Source organism: Podarcis melisellensis (assembly GCF_964234715.1).
Source record: "Podarcis melisellensis genome assembly, chromosome: 6".
Taxonomy (NCBI): Eukaryota; Metazoa; Chordata; class Lepidosauria; order Squamata; family Lacertidae; genus Podarcis; species Podarcis melisellensis.
This window is the reverse complement of record NC_138538.1, coordinates 77,941,349-77,961,395: the sequence shown is the minus strand read 5'-3', so window position 1 is coordinate 77,961,395 and position 20,047 is coordinate 77,941,349. Positions and strand designations below refer to the sequence as shown.

The following is a 20,047-nucleotide window of genomic DNA, read 5'->3' as shown; positions in this document are numbered from 1 at the left end:
ACAAGCTGAAACCAGAAAGGATGGCCCATACAAATTCCACCTGGGATTGTCAAGACTGCTTGATCACTGCCAGCTCTTCATGATAGACAGGCAGCACAATGTTGGTGTCTCCTTCTTAGAGGACCTGTTTCATAATGATTTAGTCTCCAGCAGCGTTAGTAGACTATCTTTTTGTGATCATGGTTTGAACCTTACTTCTTGATCGAGGAACAAGACGGATCTGGTTTATGGCTTCCTGTTGGAAAAAACAAGCCAAAGACCTGAGCAGTGAGCATATGCCTGTCGCCAGAGTGAAGTCACTTCTCAGGTCCTAATAATGGAAAAGATGAGCCATAAGGAGAAAAGATGTCATGCTTTGGTGGCTAGAGTGAGTCAGTTTCAGCCAGTCGCTGTGGAGCCTGCTGTCAAAAAGTGTTCCCCTTTCAAGTACTTCTATGCCCTCTTCTCTGACTCACTACCCTTGAGAAAGGGATGGCTAGGAAGCATAAGCGCTAGTCATAATTGCCACATTATTTCATGCAAGCGATGTAAGCAGGATTGGCTCCACTGCTGAGCCCTTTTGAAGAGCTTGGCTTTTGTGCTCCCTGTGGCAGTAATGCATAATAAAAACCACTTACAGAAATAGGGTTCTTTTCCATGAATCCAGAGTTCAGGTGCCTGTGTGAGGAGGGAGAGGTGAGCTCTAAAAAGGAAATGTTTTTGTGTACATCCTTGCCTTCAAGGTGGCAGGATCAGTTTATAATACCATTGAATGAACAGGTTTCGATGACACTCACATGACTGAATGCTCCTCCTCTTCCATAACAAAGAACATAGAAAGTGCCAATGCTCCCCTCTGGGGGAACTCAAGAGTATGCAGTACCAGCATCTCCCCCATCCCCAATGTTAAGGATGAGGCGCTTACTGGTGAGTAAAGTAAAGGGACCCCTGACCATTAGGTCCAGTCATGGCCGAATCTGGGGTTGCGGCGCTCATCTCGCTTTATTGGCCGAGGGAGCAGGCGAACAGTTTCTGGGTCATGTGGCCAGCATGACTAAGCCGCTTCTGGTGAACCAGAGCAGCGCACGGAAGCACCATTTACCGTAGCTTCCCACCAGAGTGGTACCTATTTATCTACTTGCACTTTGACGTGCTTTCAAACTGCTAGGTTGCAGGAGCAGGGACTGAGCAACGGGAGCTCACCCCATCGTGGGGATTCGAACCGCCGACCTTCTGATTGGCAAGTCCTAGGCTCTGTGATTTAACCCACAGCGCCACCCATGTCCCATTTACTGGTGAGTACCGGCACCTTTAAAACAAACAAACAAAACCCTGGGAAGCACTGTAATATTCTAAAATAGCCTCATCCCTTGTAGGCTTGTTTTCCATGTGCAAGATTAATTCTTTCCTTTCTTGACAGGGAAGAACATTCAATCATGTGAGCCCTCACCTCCTGTTTGAGGTGCTTCATTGAAAAGTAGACCATTAACTACCTATTTCAGGTAGGAGAAACTTCTGCCCTACAGATCTGTCTCCCCAGACTACACCCCATTCTCAAATTCCCTAATCAGGTTGTCTTCCTGGGATCATATTTTCTCATATCAGCTGATGCAAGAATGTAAGACGCGCCCTGCTAAATGAGACCAAATACCTCTCTGGTCGAACATTCTGTGAATCCTGCAAGTGGAACTTGATCACAAGAGCACTCTCTCCATTTGCAATTCCCAACAACATACAGGGGATCCTTTTGATCTGGCAATACAGTTTGAACATATAATGCCAATCATGGACTGACTGCAAAAAAATTATTCTATAATCAGGTGTTTGACCTCTAACTATGTGTGGTCTTTTAGAACTGGGTGGGATGTTTTTAATGTGTTCCTCTCTCCCTTTTGGTTTTAATGTATCTATGTGGGGTTTATTGTCTGGTTGTAAACCATTTTGGATTGACTGGAGCAAGATGAATCAAACAGCAAATTAAATATACAGTGGTACCTCGGGTTAAGTACTTATTTTTTCCCTGAGGTCCGTTCTTAACCTGAAACTGTTCTTAACCTGAAGCACCACTTTAGTTAATGGGGCCTCCTCCTGCTGCCGTGATGCCAGAGCACAATTTCTGTTCTCATCCTGAAGCAAAGTTCTTAATCCGAGGTACTATTTCTGGGTTAGCGTAGTCTGTAACCTGAAGCGTATGTATATAACCCGAGGTACCACTGTATAAGATTAAATAAATGCCTGAAGAACAAGGCTCATCTGGCTTTCCAGGAATTTAAGAATATAGCTACATTTAACTACATTTATCACCAACCTTGATTTTTCAAACAGGGGGTTCCTTGACAATCCCTAATGCAGGCATTGGCCAATCTAAGACCTACTTGTAATGACATCTTCTCCCTTTTGAAGTATTCACAGTGGTATACATATAGCGCTGGGTGAATCTGCCAGTTTTGTTTTATCTCAGTTTTTCACTTTCCCAGTCTTTCATTTCCACATCAATTTGCGTATTCTTCTTTCTTTCAAAAACTGTCATCAGCATATGTTGGTGCTTTGGTGCAATCCTCTCCTAATAAACAGACCATTGCCTAATATGCACATTTTTTTGCAGTCCACCCCCCTCTAATGCAATGTACTCTGGAATGTTATTTTTGCTCACACAAGCATTTTACCCACATATCACTTGCTTGGAGAACTGCATTGCAAAATTCAGAGAAGTGCAAATTTTTGAAGGATGACTGCTTTCCTGTTCACATACAGTTTTAGGAAATCTAAATGGGGAAGTTTCACCTTTAAATGTGAACTGAACCAAAATTCGGTTTCCCCTCCAGCCCTGAATGCACTCAGAGTGCCGATTCTTACCATGTTGCGGGAGCTGTGTCTTGCACTAGTTTCCAGGGCTGATCACAGTGGTTGTCCAACTGAGCTTTGGGGACATTGACATTTAGCATTGCCGCTGAAGGCTCTCAGCAAGCCCCTCTCAGAGCAGCATGCTAAAAGTCAATGCATGCAAAGTCTGCATGAGCTGTTGGCCTGTCCATGGCCACTTTTGCACATCTCACCAGCAGCTAGAAGTTAGCATATGCAGAAGCAGCAGCAGCTGTGCAATTCTGAGAATCCAGGTCTAAATACAACCCAGGAAGGAGATGTGCACTGTGAACCTATGCAAATTTACTCAGAAGTAAGTCCCATTGGGCTTGAGGACATGCAGTCCCTGGGTAGTCTGTTTAGGACTTAAGCTGTAATCCTTCTTTCCTTAATTATAGTTTACACAGAATATAAAGCTTGTCAGAATAAAACCACAAAAATGCACACAGGTCTTAATCTATAATGCATGTAAAATGAAGCTTTTAATATGTATATGAAGCTCTGTTGCCTAAAATAATACTCATCTGCTCTGTGGTGTTTCTCTCACCTTAAAACTGGAAATCCTACTAAAATTGCACAGGGAACACTGAGACTCCTTCCCAGTCTTAGCCTAAAATAAGCATCCTTTCAAATAAATTTAACCTAAAATATTTATTGTAAATATTTGTCAGGAAGTCCTATGGTGGAATACAATAAGGAAAACAATAATACGGTATGAATTTTATATGTATTAGGTGTCTGTCTGTCCCCCGCCATCAAAAACTGTATCCCAAAATGCAGAGAAGTACCCAAATCCAGTGCTTTTTTTCTAAAAAAAATGTTTAGGGGTACTTCCATTTTCCTACTCATATTGAAATACTGCCCCTCAATGAGGCCAAACTTAGATTCACAAAATGTTTAGGGGTATGCATCAAAAACTGTATCCCAAAATGCAGAGAAGTACCCAAATCCAGTGCTTTTTTTCTAAAAAAAAATGTTTAGGGGTACTTCCATTTTCCTACTCATATTGAAATACTGCCCCTCAATGAGGCCAAACTTAGATTCACAAAATGTTTAGGGGTATGCATACCCCTGTGTGTCCCCCCAGAAAAAAAGCATTGCCCAAACCTAATGATAATTTTCATTCTGATATACATACTAATCTGTGCAATACAAATCAGTTTGGTTCACTTAACACTGTGTACCAGACCAAGTTGATGAGCATCTTTTCTTTAAATGATTCCATATTTAAAGACCCATTTAATGATCCAATAACTACTTCCCCCTGCTGCTGTACAATATAGGTTTAGTTCATACTTCCAGGGGGTGTTACGTTGAGGGGGAAAGTGGATGAGTAAGGTAGGGCCTTCTCGGTAGTGGCGCCCTCTGTGTGGAATGCCCTCCCTTCAGAGTCAGGGAGATAAAGAACTACATAACTTTTAGAAGACATTTGAAGGCAGCCCTGTATTGGGAAGTTTTTAATGTTTGGTATTTTACTATGTTTTATATATGCTGTAAGCTGCTCAAAGTGGCTGGGGAAACCCAGTCAGATGAGCAGGGTATTATTATTATTATTATTATTATTATTATTATTATTATTATTATTATTGAAACCCAGAAAGAATGACCACAAAAGGTCATCACAGACTCCAGTTATGATGTCTTCACCATTTTGTTCCTACCCTATACACGATAATATGCAATAAAACCATTTCAGACTTTTACATTTAACTGGAAGTATCATCAGGTCTTTCTCTTTTCCAAAAGCTATGCCTTAATTTGGAGAGTTTTTTCTTAATTTGTTGTTTTCATGCATGCATAATCCTTTGTACAAAATTGCTGGAGAGGGGACAAAAAAGAATAAATAAGTTAAGTAGTATCCTTTTCTTTGTCGTTTATTTGTTAGTCACCTAACACAGGGCAGACTCTAGGCGACTTGCAATCAAGTTTAAAAATGTACTTTAAAACATTAACATTTAATAAATTGTACAATCATAGAACTGTAGAGTTGGGAGGGACCCTGTGGGTCATCTAGTCCAACCTTTTGCAATTCAGGAATCTCAACACACAGCCCCCCATCCAACTTGAAACCAGACCAGACCCTGCTTAGCTTTGTAAATGTGCTAGCAGTTTTGTTGCTGCACTACTTCTACGCATGAACACCAACCTCCACAGATAACAACAAGCAAGCTTATTAGCAACCAAGGAGACTAACACAAAAGCTTGAAACTGCTTTATCATAGTCTAGTGGATCAAATGCTTGTTGGCGCCAGGTGGGCCTCACTGGGAAGAGCATTCTGAGATACAGAACTTAGCTGGAAGGTCTCTCTCCTCTGTTGCCACCCTGAGACTCCTCAGAGGGGCACTAAGGGAAGGCCCTCAGAGGATTACCTTAGGTTCCAGGTATATTCATGCTGGTATTCTGGGATCCTGGGCTATAAAAAGGCTTTATAGCATAAACAAGCCCTTAAACTGGGCCTGGAAACATGTTAGTAGCCACTGTGCATCTATTCCACCTCAGAAAGAAGACCAAGGGGGTCAGTGCAAATCCCTAGTCAGCAGTGATGGGCTTGATGGAACAGCTTGAGCATCAGTACTTCCACAGCTCCACTACTTCCAGGCAGTTGTGGTGAAAAGGCCCACATCTGACCTGATGTGTTATTGGCTGGGTTGACCTACCCTTATCCTTCCCTGCCCACAAAATTCTCAGGTTCAAGAGGGAGTCCCACTGCCTACCACTGGTAGAGATGTTGTTGGTGGTAACTTCTGCCCACCATGTGGGTGGGTTCTCCTCACCAGTGAGACTTCCCACTTGATGACCTATAGATGCTTGTAGAGCTGGGCAGAAGGGCATCTCCACCCCATTCAGTATGGTAGATTGAGGTTTTGGATTGCTTTGACAGCCATTTAAAACTCCAGCATCCAGGGAGAAGTTCAGATGAGGATAAGTTTGAAAGAACCACAACTTCTGAAGTCACTGAGACTGTTTGACGAGCCAGTTGTGTGCCCCATGGCATGTAGGCTTCTCTCCATTTTGTCATTCCAGCTGTGCCACAAATCACAACCTTTTTGGCTTCCTGCAAGCTGTAAGGTGGGGTTTATATCTCATTAAGCTTACGTCTTGTGACTGAAGCTGCAAAGAAATACTTTTGTCAAATGAAATTTCTTTTCTAATCTAAAACCCACCAGAAATAGAGTATTATTGCATTCCCTCCCGGCTTCAGCCTTTTCTAATAGCTGTCAGATTACGGGGATGAAAAATGTTCAGCCCATGAATTGGCTTGAAAACAGAAAACATTTACCACTGACTATTGTTAGGCCAGAGTAGCCCAATAAGCCAAGCATCTGCTCCCATCACTTTTTGCAACTCGATTTGAACTGCTGGGATTGCCAGATGGAATGTCAGCTAGTAAACAACACAGAAGAGTGATCCTAATGTATCTGATCACCTGAGAAACCAATAGCAGCTGAGGGAGAAATAGCCCCATTTACTCCTTTTGATTCCAGCTATCTGTCCCTAAGGATCCTTTCAATGGTAGTGCATAAAAGAGGTCCTAACAACTCAGTCACACACAGACACACACACACCCTTCTCATTGTTGACCCAGGGGTCTCCCTCAATAGTGAAAGACTGGGATGGGCAAATGTGTCCATTTCAAATTCTCTCACTTTCTCATTGTTCCCTCTCTTAAGTTCCTAAGAAAATTCCAATAAAATCAGCAGATTTTTAAGACAAATAAACATCATAAATCTATCAATATATACATTAAAATCAACAGGTTTTTTTTAAAAAAAAACCCAAAATACACTGAATAAAATGACATGTCTGGGTAGGCTTGCCTAAAGAAACAAAAAGGGATTTAGGTTGTGGTAGTGATGGGGACCAACTTGGACAGCTTTCAAAGATGATTACATAAGTTAATGGAGGATAAGACTGGCAATGGCTACTTGTCATGATGGCTATGCTCTAACTCCATTCTTGGAAGCCGTATGCCTCTGAATGGCACCTGCTGGGAGTCGCAAGTGGACAGAGTGCTGTTGCATTCAGGACTTCTTCCCAGCTTCTTGTGGACATTTGGTTGGCCACTGTGAGGATGGAATGCAAGATTAGATTGGCTCTTGGGCTGATCCAGAAATGGTCTTCTTATATTCTTAACAGGCATTGAAAGCCATGGAGCAAAGGTACCTGCCTAATATTATGCCTTTGTGTGATGTTTTGCCATTGCACATTTGCACGCTCAGGCAGCTGAAATCGCAGAGTTATCTCTGCCACTGCAGAAAAAGAGGAGCAGAAATTTGTTTTAAACTTCTCTATTGTACATCACCCAGACAACCATTTTATGGACTGAGAAACGAGAGAGAGAGAGAGAGAGAGAGAGAGAGAGAGAGAGAGAGAGAGAGAGAGGAGCCAGTGTTAATGAGACACCTTATAATTAATTATTATTATTTTAAATCATTTCACCCATACCCTTAAAAAAAGAATCTCCAGAATGCTTTCTGAAAATTGTCATTTATGAATAGGGCTGAATTTGGCTGGAGGATTGATTGATTGGTTTGCTATTCCGTGCTGGACTGAATGTTTCAAAGAGTGTGGAGCTGAAAGTTGGGTGGTTCTGAATGTGAAAGGTGTAGAAGCACACAAATGTTTCTAGTTCCACACTCCACATACAGTTTCTGTACACTTCTCAGGTCTTTCTTATGTGAAGTCTGTAAGTAGCGTTCCCCCATTGAGACTTCCCTGGCTTCAGTACTGCTCAAGTCACTTAATGCTCCCTTTCTTTCCTTTCCATTCTTCACTGCACTGTTGCCCATTTTAACTTCCTCTCCAGGATTTTCAATATCCCGTGGCACTAAAAAGGCTGGTGTAAGTCAGCAAGCTCCAAACTCCCGATTCTGACTCATTAATTCTGATTGACGACGGGTCTTGAGGAAGCAAAAATGGAAAGGGGTTCTTTGATGGTGATTTATGCACTTTTTACAGCACAGCAATATATGCGGGAAGTTAAAGTTTTGTGATACAGATAATCCTGATAGTGTCGTAAATTTATTATTACTATTATTATTATTATTCAGGAGAAAGGTGCTTGCATCTATCTCTGCCAACTCCAGAAGATGGCAGCCCTGATCCTTCATTCTGTCAAGTAGAATTGAGGGATGGAGAGATAGGGCAGTGTCGTCATCTTGTCTGCACATCTCTCCATTGCTAACTGGTGAACCAGGGATCTCATCAATTTGCAGCACAAATTAATTATAAGTCCCCTTGCACTTCTCCAACAAGTGGCAAGTGCTAAGAGCATTGTCAAATTTTCTACTTTTTATGCATAGGGAGAGATGTGGTCTGACAAAAAAACAAAATAGAATAGAAATGAGCAGTTGGTGGTTGATTCAGGCTGCAACCCTACACACTAAGCCCTCTTAGGAACATAAGAAGCCGCCTTATACTGTGTTAGACCATTGGTTCAATTAGTTCAGTATTGTCTGTGTTAACTCACTTCTCCCGGCTTTCAGGTCAAGATGTCTCCTAGTGCCATACAGAGATGGCAGGGATTGAATTGGGAACCTTCTGCGTACAAAATACATATGCTATCACTGAGCTATAAAAAAGGTAAAGGACCCCTGACAGCTGAGTCCAGTTGCAAATGACTATGGGGTTGGGGCGCTCATCTCGCTTTACTGGCCGAGGGAGCCGAGGTTTGTCCGCAGACAGTTTTTCTGGGTCATGTGGCCTGCATGACTAAGCCTCTTCTGGCAAAACCAGAGCAGTGCACAGAAATGCAGTTTACCTTCCTGCCGGAGTGGTACCTATTTATCTACTTGAACTTTGACATGCTTTCCAACTGCTAGGTTGGCAGGAGCAGGGACTGAGCAATGGGAGCTCACCCCGTTGCGGGGATTCGAACCACCGACCTTCTGATTGGCAAGACCAAGGCTCAGTGGTTTATACCACAGCGCCACCCACGTCCCAGATCACTGAGCTATAGCCCTTCTGTATGGTATAACTGTGGTATAATTGTAAAGAGCATGAACTATGAAGCAGACATCATTTCAAACCTCAGTTCTACAATGAGGTTGTAGCATAGCTGTAGTCTAGCCCCACTCTGCTATGCCTCACCTACCTCATATATGGTGCCAACCAACTTTAGAACATGATATCTTAGGGTGGGAGATGTGGAGAAGACCCTGACTATACAAAGACAGAGACATTGTTTGACCACATTGGCATGCCTACTGGAGCGCCTCGCCATTTGTGCATCCTTTCCAGAATGCAAACCAGGGACAATATGGCAAAACATTCCAAACCCATCCTACAAGTTTGTCGTTCACACTTCACACACCAGAGAGCATCCTTTGCTTCATTCCAATTACCTCACTTGGATATTAGAGGAAACACATTCCCTGAACAGCCCTTTCCCTAATATCTAACCTTCCAAACGAGTGCTGAACTGAAACGTGGGACAATTTGTTTTGGACCACTGCAAATTAGTCTATTTCCCCTTTCAACAATTATTGCATCCCTCAGAAAAGGCTGTGAAATTGGCTGCAAGGGGGTAGGTATCTGGAAGAAGAGGAAATGCATTATCCTTGTCCTGGCCACCTTGTCAATACCCCCTTGCGCTGAGATGTACATGCAGTGCAAAGCAACAGCATCCTGAAGAACTTCATCATTTTTCAATATATGCCAAGAAATGAGGAACCTGTGGTCCTTCAGATGTTGTTGCACTCCAGCTCCCATCAGCCCCCAGCCACCATGGCCAATGGTTAGCGAATGATGGAAGTTGCAGTCTAGCAACATTTCGAGGGCTACGGATTCCTCCACCATCCCTAGTGTGTCCCATTAAAAGCAATGCATTCAAAAGAGCAATATCCACATTTAAAAACACATTTTAGCATGAGGCGGATGAATTCCCTTGTCCACTCCTGAGCAGCAAAGCATCTCTGACTTCACTAGGGTTGCTCAAAAGCATGGGTAGGCAAACTATGGCCCAGGGCCGGATCCGGCCCAATCTCCTTCTAAATCTGGCCCACGGACAGTCCAAGAATCAGTGTGTTTTTACATGGGTAGAATGTGTCCTTTTATTTAAAATCCATCTCTGGGTTATTTGTGGGGCATAGGAATCCCCCCCCAAAAAATATATAGTCCAGCCCCCCACAAGGTCTGAGGGACAGGGGACTGGCCCCCTGCTGAAAAAGTTTGCTGACCCCTGTTCAAAAGTAAGCATGAACAGGATTCCAGTCAATTATAGTCAAGAAATGTAACTTTAACAAGAGAGATATTGCATGCTTGAAAGTGGGCCTTGTGCCTTACTTTGATATATGACCAGAGCTCTCCAAATAAGCAAATGAACAAAAGATTAAAATGTTTTTATTGTGTTTTCACAGTCAGGTCCGACAGCAAGATGAAAGTGATGCTGATGGGATTCGGGTTTGTACATTTGTTGTCTTATTCTTCAGCAGCAGTTAAATAAAGCCTTTCTGAGTGTGCAATGATAAAACACTTGATACCACTAAGGGAATATGTTACAGGATATGAAAAATGTCTCTAATGCCATCTGATGCACTCTTGAAAGAAATCATTTTCATAACCCCTAGCTTGCATGCCTCACCATGAATATCCTGACTTATCAGTGGTTGGGCATTGTGGAACTTTGTGAGGTTTTTCAATGCTATTTGATCCATTTGTTTTCTATGCAATGCTATTTGCTCCAAAGCACACATATCTCAATATATACAGTATTTTAATCTATTCCAAAATGCATGTTCCCCCAATGATGCACCATCAGTATATCACATCTCATGTCCATGTTTGGACTAATGTTTTCTTCCTTCTTCTGGTGAACAACCAGGCAATCCTATTGAATGGCTGGAATATTTGATTATGGATTATCAAACTAACATTTAAATGAATTTTCAAAACAAAAGAATTGGATGGTTCTGTTGGCCTGAAGAGCATTGGCTAGAAATCTTTTTGGCCTTGGACTATAAAATAAAAGGACTACCATTGCTGCTTGGGAAGGTGGGGTTTGTGTCTCAAAGTACATTCTGTGAAAGACATCCCTCTATGCTGCTCTCTGGTTTCCAGTTCTAATTAGAAACACTGCATTGATAACTTGATATTTGGCTTTAAGAAAAATATAACTTGTTGTAAATAGTTTACTAGCTGATCTACGTTAAGTACCCTTGCAGGAAGGGCATATCCCATCAGTCAGGAATGAGAGATCTGTAACTGTACCAAAAATCACATTATCCTTTATTGCCCACACTGGCTGAGGATGATGGGAGTTCTCTGCAAGAGCAACTGCAGAGTGAGAGGTTCTGCTTCCTTGCCGTAGGTTTTACTTACATTTCCAGTGTGTCTATTGAACATTCACCCCATATCCATCTTGAGTTGCTTGCCTGGTGTTTACATGCCTTCTCATTAGTCATGCATTCACCCTGCATTTCTCAGTGAATTTCTCTGACACTTTCTTAGGTGCAAGAAATCCATTCCTTTTATAAACGTGATTTTGTTGTGCCAGGACACAACAGGAGCTCTTTAATTGCCAAACCTAAAGCTCCAGTATGTTCTTGAATCCATCCTCCAAAATTCTGAGGTGCCTCTACAGGTGAGTCTGGTTAGGAGTATGTCCTGATGTAAACTCAAAAGACAAACTGTGTCTCATGAGACAAGGGTTTGAAGAGTCTGCTTTCCAGATGGGAAGTCTGAAGATATGGAAACTGAAGTCTATCATGTAAAAGAGCAACAGTAAAACTAACCGAAGGCCAAGAGCTGGAGGTAAACAGTACCCGTGTTGATTTCAACACAATTGTAGCATCATTTAACACAAAAAGGGTGTTCTGTGTCATGCAAACAGCCAGATTGCAATCTGTGAACAAAATGTACATGGAAGATTACGAGCAGCCTGACTTTCCTCTTGGGAAGATACAAATGAAACATGATATAACGAGAGAAAGGCATTAGTGTTTGAACAAATGGAGCAAGTGCATAACTATATCGCACAATAGTTCTATGCAACGTTATAAAAGTTGCAGAGTGTGCGGTTAAAATCTTTGGAACTTTCAGACAAGGAGGCTATAGACGATGTCTTGAAGGATTTGGAAAGGCATATTACAGGGCCAAATAAAGTTGTTGGCATTTGTCTGTCTTGACAGACAATGGAGTGCACCTCTGGGGGTGAAGTCAAACCACTGTGTTAGCAGGACTGAACTGATCTTCCCAGGGCACAGGCCTGGACAATGTGTATGGAGGTCCTGGCCTGCCCAGATGACAAGACACTCCCCTCTAGGCCTCGTGGATGTTGTCCAAAGGAAAGCAGAGCAATACGTTTGGCATCAGCTTGGCTGCAGGAGTTGTCAGAAGGAGGCATACAAGCAACCATCTCAGGGTCTCCATTCTGGATTTCATAGAATCATAGAATTGTAGAGTTGGAAGAGACCTCAAGGGTAATCAAGTTAAACCCCCTGCAATGCATCTCTGTGACAGATGGCCATCCCACCTCTGCTTAAAAACATCCAAGGAAGGAGAGTCCACAACCTCCCGAAGAGGACTGTTCTACTTGCGAGGTGAGTTTGTCCAATGTGAATGGGTAGGAAGCTAAGTTTTATGAGCTGGCTCTTCCTCACATATTGCACTCTTATTCTTGACGTTTTCTTCACCCCATATTCTATATGGGCTTTGCTAGTTGCCTGTTTGGGGGCGAAACAGGGATTTGGAAATGTTCTGCAACCTCCTCCACCATAGGCAGCTGCAAACAGCCAAGACAAAGAAAGAAAGAAAGAAAGAAAGAAAGAAAGAAAGAAAGAAAGAAAGAAAGAAAGAAAGAAAGAACAGTAAAAATGAACTAACCAAATGTGAGTCTAACAGATAAATTATGAATCAAAAGCTTTTAACAACAACAATGAATAATGGAACAAACAAACAACATGTCCTTGCACACCCCTAGAAGGCAGAGGTGTGGTCGAATAAAATTTCTCTTGATGGAAGGCAGGGCATCTGTATCCCCCCTAGATTATTGCTCCTCCCTATGATTAGAAATAGCAGAAGAAGCTCTTCAAAATACTAAATGTTGCGGGGGGGGGGGGAATATTCAAAACAAGAACCATTATGCAAATTTGCTCAAGTTGTATAATTTACACTAGCTGATGAATTCAACTTTTTATTTTCATCCCTAGCCTTGGGAATACTTTGCCTGGGATTTCATTTTTATTTTATTTTTAAAGCTCAGAGTACAAATTGCTCTAGATATGTTCAAAAACGTAGTTCGCTATACATAGGCTTCACATTCAGGGAAAGTTACCCTTATTTCAAGAACCTGATTACTGAATATGTGACACACTTCCTATTCCCATGCTGGGAGTCACATCCATTTTTTTGCAACCCTTGTCCTTCCAGCTGTTCTCTACTGTGATGATCCCTTTTGTTAGTAACCTGTAGCCTCTTGACAATCGGCTAAAAACATCAGACATATCAAAGTGGAAAGGACTCGGAACTTTCTTCTGTGTTCTTTTACTTTGCTGTTTAAACAGACCCCTCTCCAACAAGCTATTATGGATAACTGAAATTTAATATCTGATAGGAGATAAAGCTTGCATAATCCTTTGACATGGAGAGAGATTAGGAACAAAGGAGAGATTAATTTGAGATTTGTTTATGTCACTCCTGCAAAATCTTTTCTGGGAAATTCTGAAGTTGCTTTGTAATCTATGATTAAATTGAATTGCTCTTTGTCAGGGTCCTAATTATTATTATTGTTATTTCCATCTTAAACAATGTGGGTTCTGCAAGCACACACTAAACATTAAATCTGCATTTTTCCTATTATTCATTTAAGCCATGTGCGCGACGTACATTTTTATGGATCAGATTGTTTTCTGCATGGGGAATAATTGATCTGTTCTGTATGCTTACTCATAATGAAGACAACACTTATAGTATCTATCTAGACATTAGTCTTCATGAAGATCAACAGGGGAAGGGTTTCTAAATCTTTTGCTCAAAATACAATTTTTAATGGTAGTTAATATTTGGAATTTGTAGCTTTACTGATTACAGATAGCAGTTTAATTATAGTTGTTACTGTCTTTAACTTCCATTCCTCTTGATGCAACCCAGAGGCTGTAATTGGTGACTCTACAAGCTTACTACTCTCAGAACTATTCTGGGATGAATTTTTTTCAGCAAAGTGCTGGCACAAGTAGATTACTCTTGGCAGCCCATAACTGTACGATGGGTGTCAGCCAGTGTCGAACCTTGCCGTGGTGCAAGCCAACCAAGCAAGGTCTCACTGGGGGACCAGGGTGCAGATTCCAAACAGGCAGATACCAAACCCACGCTTGGGTTTGCCATGGTCATTCCTCCCCTCAGGCCCTTTATGGAGCCCACCCCATACTATGTTGATCCTAACCAATGCTATTTCCTCCCTCATACAAACAACCTTCTTCCGCCTAACAAAGGAAAGCCATAATTTCACTGAGGGAAAGGCGAAAAAAGTTCTCAAAGCAAAACAGGGAGCTCTAGGGGGAAGCAGCCTTATATGGGTTTCCGCCTCCCTTCTTCAGCAAGGGCTCATGGGACAGCTTTTTCTCATGAGCCCATCACACAGAGAAGCTACTGGGCAAAACCTTGCACAGTATTTTGCTGCAATCTATGGACCACAGCAGGGACGTGGGTGGCGCTGTGGGTTAAACCATAGAACCTAGGACTTGCCGATCAGAAGGTCGGCGGTTCGAATCCCCGCGACAAGGTGAGCTCCCGTTGCTCAGTCCCTGCTCCTGCCAACCTAGCAGTTCAAAAGCACGTCAAAGTGCAAGTAGATAAATAGGTACCGCTCCAGCGGGAAGGTAAACGGCGTTTCTGTGTGCTGCTGTGGTTTGCCAGAAGCGGCTTAGTCATGCTGGCCACATGTCCCGGAAGCTGTACACTGGCTCCCTTGGCCAATACAGTGAGATGGGCGGCGCAACCCCAGAGTTGGTCACGACTGGACCTAATGGCTTTTAGCCATTTGCCTGTGCCTCGGCAAAACCGGCTATTAAAAGTTCAAAGTCCAGCCATAAAGCCATTAATTAGAAGCTGGCAGGCTGCCCGGAGCAGTAGCACATACCTCCATCAATCATCTTGACGTGCAGAGCAGATACCGTGCGTTCCGTTTCCTCTGCCGCTGTTCCGATGCTTTGCCGGAACTTCGTGTCTTGCTCCTTTTTCCTTTGCCAGGAGCCCGACTTCTGAAGTCCATTCTCAAAACACCGCGTTTTTCTGGGCCCATAACCAAATATTGGGGATAAGCAGTGTCCAGTGCACAGTGGAATGATGAAAAGTATGAGCCAACATGCTCTATACTACTTTATTTACAGTTCAAAGCTGGTAAGTTACAGAAAAACATCTTCCCTCTGCCGGAGCAGAGAAAGCGTCATCTCTCCTCTAAAGCACGGAGAGAATCACAAACTGAAACTGCAAAGAGCAGTGAAAAACAGGAAACCAGTGTACGTCACATCCAGTCTCCCATTCCCGTGGGAACCCAACAGTGCATTGTCTGTGGAATGTAAACAACCTGTCTCGTGACAAGCACTTTGCTGCACAGAGAAGAAAGCAGAAACCAACACACAGCACCGCTGGGCAAAGGCTTCCCATGCTTATTGGCAATGGAACAGGGCTTAAATTCATGCCATTTCCCCAACCTGCTCATTGCCTCCCTTCTGAATGATACCAGTTAGTAGTCTTTTGAAAAGCAATAAGGTTAAACACTTAAGAACAGAACAGTTAAACACAAGTTTTTTTAGAAACACATTGTGCATGCACTGAAAGACACAAATTTTACTTCCATACTTCATAAATATTGTGCTTTATTAGCCAACTTGGCATAGATTTCAAATACCATAGGTAAAGCTACCATTCTATGTGCTTATCACATTGGTTCTTTCTTGTTTAAAGAATCTATTTCTTGGAACTGAAACAAACCCTCATGAGTGAATTTAGTATCCTTAATAAGTCCGCAAATTCATATTGTTGTGATCTTTTACAATTAAATCTGAATATCATTTAATTTGCCTGCTTAACGAAGCTGAACAATGCTTGATCAATTAATTTGAACTTTGTTTAATCCAGGCAGACTCCCTGTTCATTGAAATTGAAATGCTTATGTCAGATAGATGTATAGTCAAATGTGCTTCAACCATAAACATAGAAGATTCTTAAGATTATTTTATCCTGTTCTTGTTTCAGAAAGTACCTAACATTCCTCTCACCACCTTTCAGGTGCTTTACATAGGACTAGTTTTTACTGAGGAGATCAACCAGTGTCTAGGTTCTACTGTTGTCAAATTGTAGGGATGGTGGTGTCAGTTGATTAAAAGCTGCTCAACGTAGAAAACAAGTTTTCAGGGTTCTAATCTAGTCTTTTATTTGATGTTCTAGGCTATGCTTTTTTGGTGTGTAATGGTACTTACCAGGATGGAGTACCATCAACTGTTGTTTTTCTGAAGCCCATGGCAGCCATTTTGTGCTGGCACACATGACACTTTTATCAAGTAGCAGCACATCATTTCTTTATTCTTACAAAAAAAAAAAACCCACTGTATATAAAGATTTATATGTGGAAGAGCATTCAATTATGTGAGCCCCAGCTGTTCAGGTAGTCACTTGTGCATTCCCCCAAAAGAGGAATACAATAGATCAACTACCTTCAGCAGGTGAACGTTATTGTTAGCAGGTGTCCTGTGTTGCCTGATCAGTGTACTGCACAGCTGTTTACTGCTGATGGGCAGTGATGATTTTTGGACTGCACCGCACTTCAGTAGAGGGCTGGCCTCTGTAAAGTAGGACACGTGTACCACCCCCAATCTGAAGTGATATAATTTACCACATTGTTGAGTAAGGCTATAGTCACTTGCAACCCCTGATTTGCCATGAGAGAACTCTGCATGCTTCCACTTGTATCCTACCACATTCCATGGAGTTTCTGTGGGAAGAATAAAAAATAAAATCCCCTCCACCCCTATACTTCTATGACCATCTGTACAGGCTATCACCTGTGACACCTGCTAGCCATTGGCTGAGCTGCTGTGATGTCACAGAATATTAGGGACAAAGGAAACTGCCTTATACCGAGTCATATTATTGGTCCATCCAGCTCGGTATGGTGTACATGGATTGGCAGAGGCCCTCCGGGTTTTCAGTTGGGGGTGTCTTTCAGCTCTACCTAGAGATTATGGGGAAAATTCTGAGGGAAGTTGTGAAAAATTGGGTGTCAAGGGTGCAGCTCCAGTAAAGGGGTTGGAGAAGAATGCAAGTTTGGTTGTGAGAAAAGCAGAAGGGGAGTTGTAAAGAGGGTTCTGCTGTTGGTGGGAATGGGGGTATATGTGGAGTCATGCGCAAACAGGTAGCTGAGGCCAAGGAAACTGAATGGAGCTAAGAGTTTAGAGGCAGGGTTGCTGAAGGACATGTGGCAAAGCTGAGGGAAGGATAGGTGGAAGAAGCAGAAGAATGGAGTGTACGTGAGCTATACATAGCAGTTTGAACTGTCAGTGTGAGAATGTGCATAAGAAGACTACTTGCTGTGAGTGCTAGGAAAGATCACAGAGCAGTGAGGCAAAACGGGCTACATGAATATGCAATCTTCGTCACCAGCATTGTACTGCATTTTGTATTATTGCAAAGCTGCCGGCAGGTGAATCTGCTCATTAGCTCGTTTTGCACAAGAATAATTCCGCGGTTGTTCTTTTCTTTGCATGAAACAAAAACTCTGCATTAGCATGCTCTCGAATGTAGGAAAGGCAAATTGAATAAACTGAATTTTGCTAAGCAGTGTATGTTGTAATTGTCAACTGAAATTTGCATGTGCATAATGATTTTCATTAAAAATCCAAGAAGATGGATGCAATCAGTGATGATAATACATAGTACTTATTACTGATAATATGAGACATTTTTAATTCATGGGAACCTAATGCCTAGTTATTTCTATCAGTGTAAGTGATGAGATTTGTTTTGTGCTGCTTTGTCATATAAATTAATGTGAAAGAAATTTTCTCCTAATTTATAGGCACTTAGGTGACAAAACAATGCCTCGTGTGGCTGTAGTAACTCTGAAAAGGCATAATAAGCCAGGCATCCAGGACCAATACTATCAGTCAGGGAAGGCCAAGGAACAAAGCTGGATCTCTAAATGACAGCAAAAGCATCTCAAAGTAGTTCTGTTGCCTAATTTCAGTGGGGAGAACATTCCTCATGATGGGCACCACAACAAAAACTCACACCAATCTTAAGTTCTTCAGAGCTTCTTAAACTGATTGACCGATACAGGAAGAGGTGGTCCTGCAAATAACCTGGTGCCAAGCTGTTTGTGGCTTTGGAAACCAAAACCAATCCCTTCAGCTTGTCCTTGTAACTAACCAGCAGCCTAGAAGGAGGAGGGCTAGATTGGCTCCAGCCAGGGCATTAGCACCACACTGACCTCTGCAGCATATCCAGAATTTACCCCAGCTCCCTCTAAACGTGCTGAGCTAATGGCACTAATAATAGCTGCTGGAAGAAAACAGATAGTTTGGCAGCTAGGAAATAATAATAATAATAATAATAATAATAATAATAATAATAATAATAATTTTTTATTTATATCCTGCACTCCCCAGCCAAAGCCGGGCTCAGAGCGGCTAACAACAGTAAAATAAATACAACATTCTAAAATCATTTCATTCTAAAATTAATTCAAATCAGATTAATGGCAACCATTGGGCTAGAGTTCTGTGAGGATTGCCAAAGGAGGGGGTCAGGCTGTGCCCTGGCCAAAGGCCTGGTGGAACAGCTCTGTCTTGCAGGCCTTGCGGAAATATGTCAAGTCCCGCAGGGCCCTAGTCTCTTGTGTCAGAGCGTTCCACCAGATCAGAGCCACAGCCGAAAAAGCCCTGGCTCTGGTTGAGGCCAGCCTAACCTCTCTGTGGCCCAGGACCTCCAAGATGTTTTTGTTTGAAGACCATAAGGTCCTCTGTGGGGCATACCAGGAGAGGCGGTCCCGTAGGTACGAGGGTCCTAGGCCGTATAGGGCTTTAAAGGTTAAAACCAGCACCTTAAACCTGATCCTGTACTCCACCGGGAACCAGTGCAGCTAGTATAGCACCGGGTGAAATGACACATGCAATAGTTTGTTTCATTTTTTTAAGGCTAGTCATTTTATTCCTTGATACCCTAGATACTGTAGGCTGGCTTCTGAGAATGGTTGGCATCTTGCAAAGTGCACAACAACAACAACAACAACAACAACAACAACAACATTAGTCTGGCGTTGCCCATGAGCATGCATTTAATTTGTTTGAATTTTACAGAATCTGTTGCAGGATATAAACCAACCAAGGTTGTTCTTCCATGAGAAAAAGGCCAGATGAATAATTCAAGTGAAAGTCAAACAATCACAAAATTGAGACACAGGATTTCTTGGTAAGTAGGCATGTGCTTAAAGGGCTTGGAAACCAACCACAGTAAAGCAGCATGCTAAGTCTGCAATCATAATTGTACTTATCAAGATGGAAGTGACACTGAACTCAATGGGACTTACTTCCAAGCCCATCTGCTTAGGATCAGGCTGTGCAGCTGTGATCTCAGGCACACTTACTTGGAAATGAGCATTATTAGAATCAGTGGGACATGCATTGGGCTGGGCTGTGCATGCATTATAACTGAAAGAACATTTAATTATTAATTTAGACTGTAAGCGCCCTGGGGTTAGGGATGCGCCTTACCTGTTCTTTGTAGTGTCATATTCCACACAGATGATATAAGTAAGTAAGTAAGTAAGTAAGTAAGTAAAGGTGTTGGGTACTACTATCAGTGACTGAATACAGTGCTCTGCAAAGTCTGAAAGAAGGGCCTACTGCATAAGAGCTTGAAATCAATATTAGACAATGGGCAGAACACAGCAGATGAAGCAGTGGATAACAAAGGATGAATGCAAGTAGACAGCGCTGCATGTCCTTAAAGCAGGGCTAGGGAAAAAGGTTCTCTAAAGAGAACTTACATCTGAAATGTTGGGAAACTGAGGAAGAGAACACCCCAGCCTACATGATGTGGAGAAAGACCACAGCTCAGAGTTAGAACATCTGATTTCCATGCAGAAAATTTAATTCCTGCATCTTTGGGTGGAACTGGGAATGTTCCCCTTCTGAAACTCTGGAGTGCTGCTGCTGCATTCTCTGTATTGCTATAGTCACTGTAGATTCAATTGAACTAAATGGACCAATG

The 20,047-nt window shown here is 42.3% G+C and overlaps 2 long non-coding RNA genes across 2 annotated transcripts in view; one reads left to right on the top strand and one right to left on the bottom strand.

Annotated features, from left to right (window-relative positions):
* Positions 1-20,047, bottom strand: part of LOC309372480 — a 101,081-nt gene that overhangs the window by 58,134 nt on the left and 22,900 nt on the right. The gene's annotated exons all lie outside the window — the stretch shown is intronic.
* On the top strand, positions 598-5,870 carry LOC309372481. Its single transcript, XR_014169526.1, has 3 exons — positions 598-675; positions 1,400-1,481; positions 5,747-5,870. It is a non-coding gene; the product is annotated as an uncharacterized lncRNA (long non-coding RNA).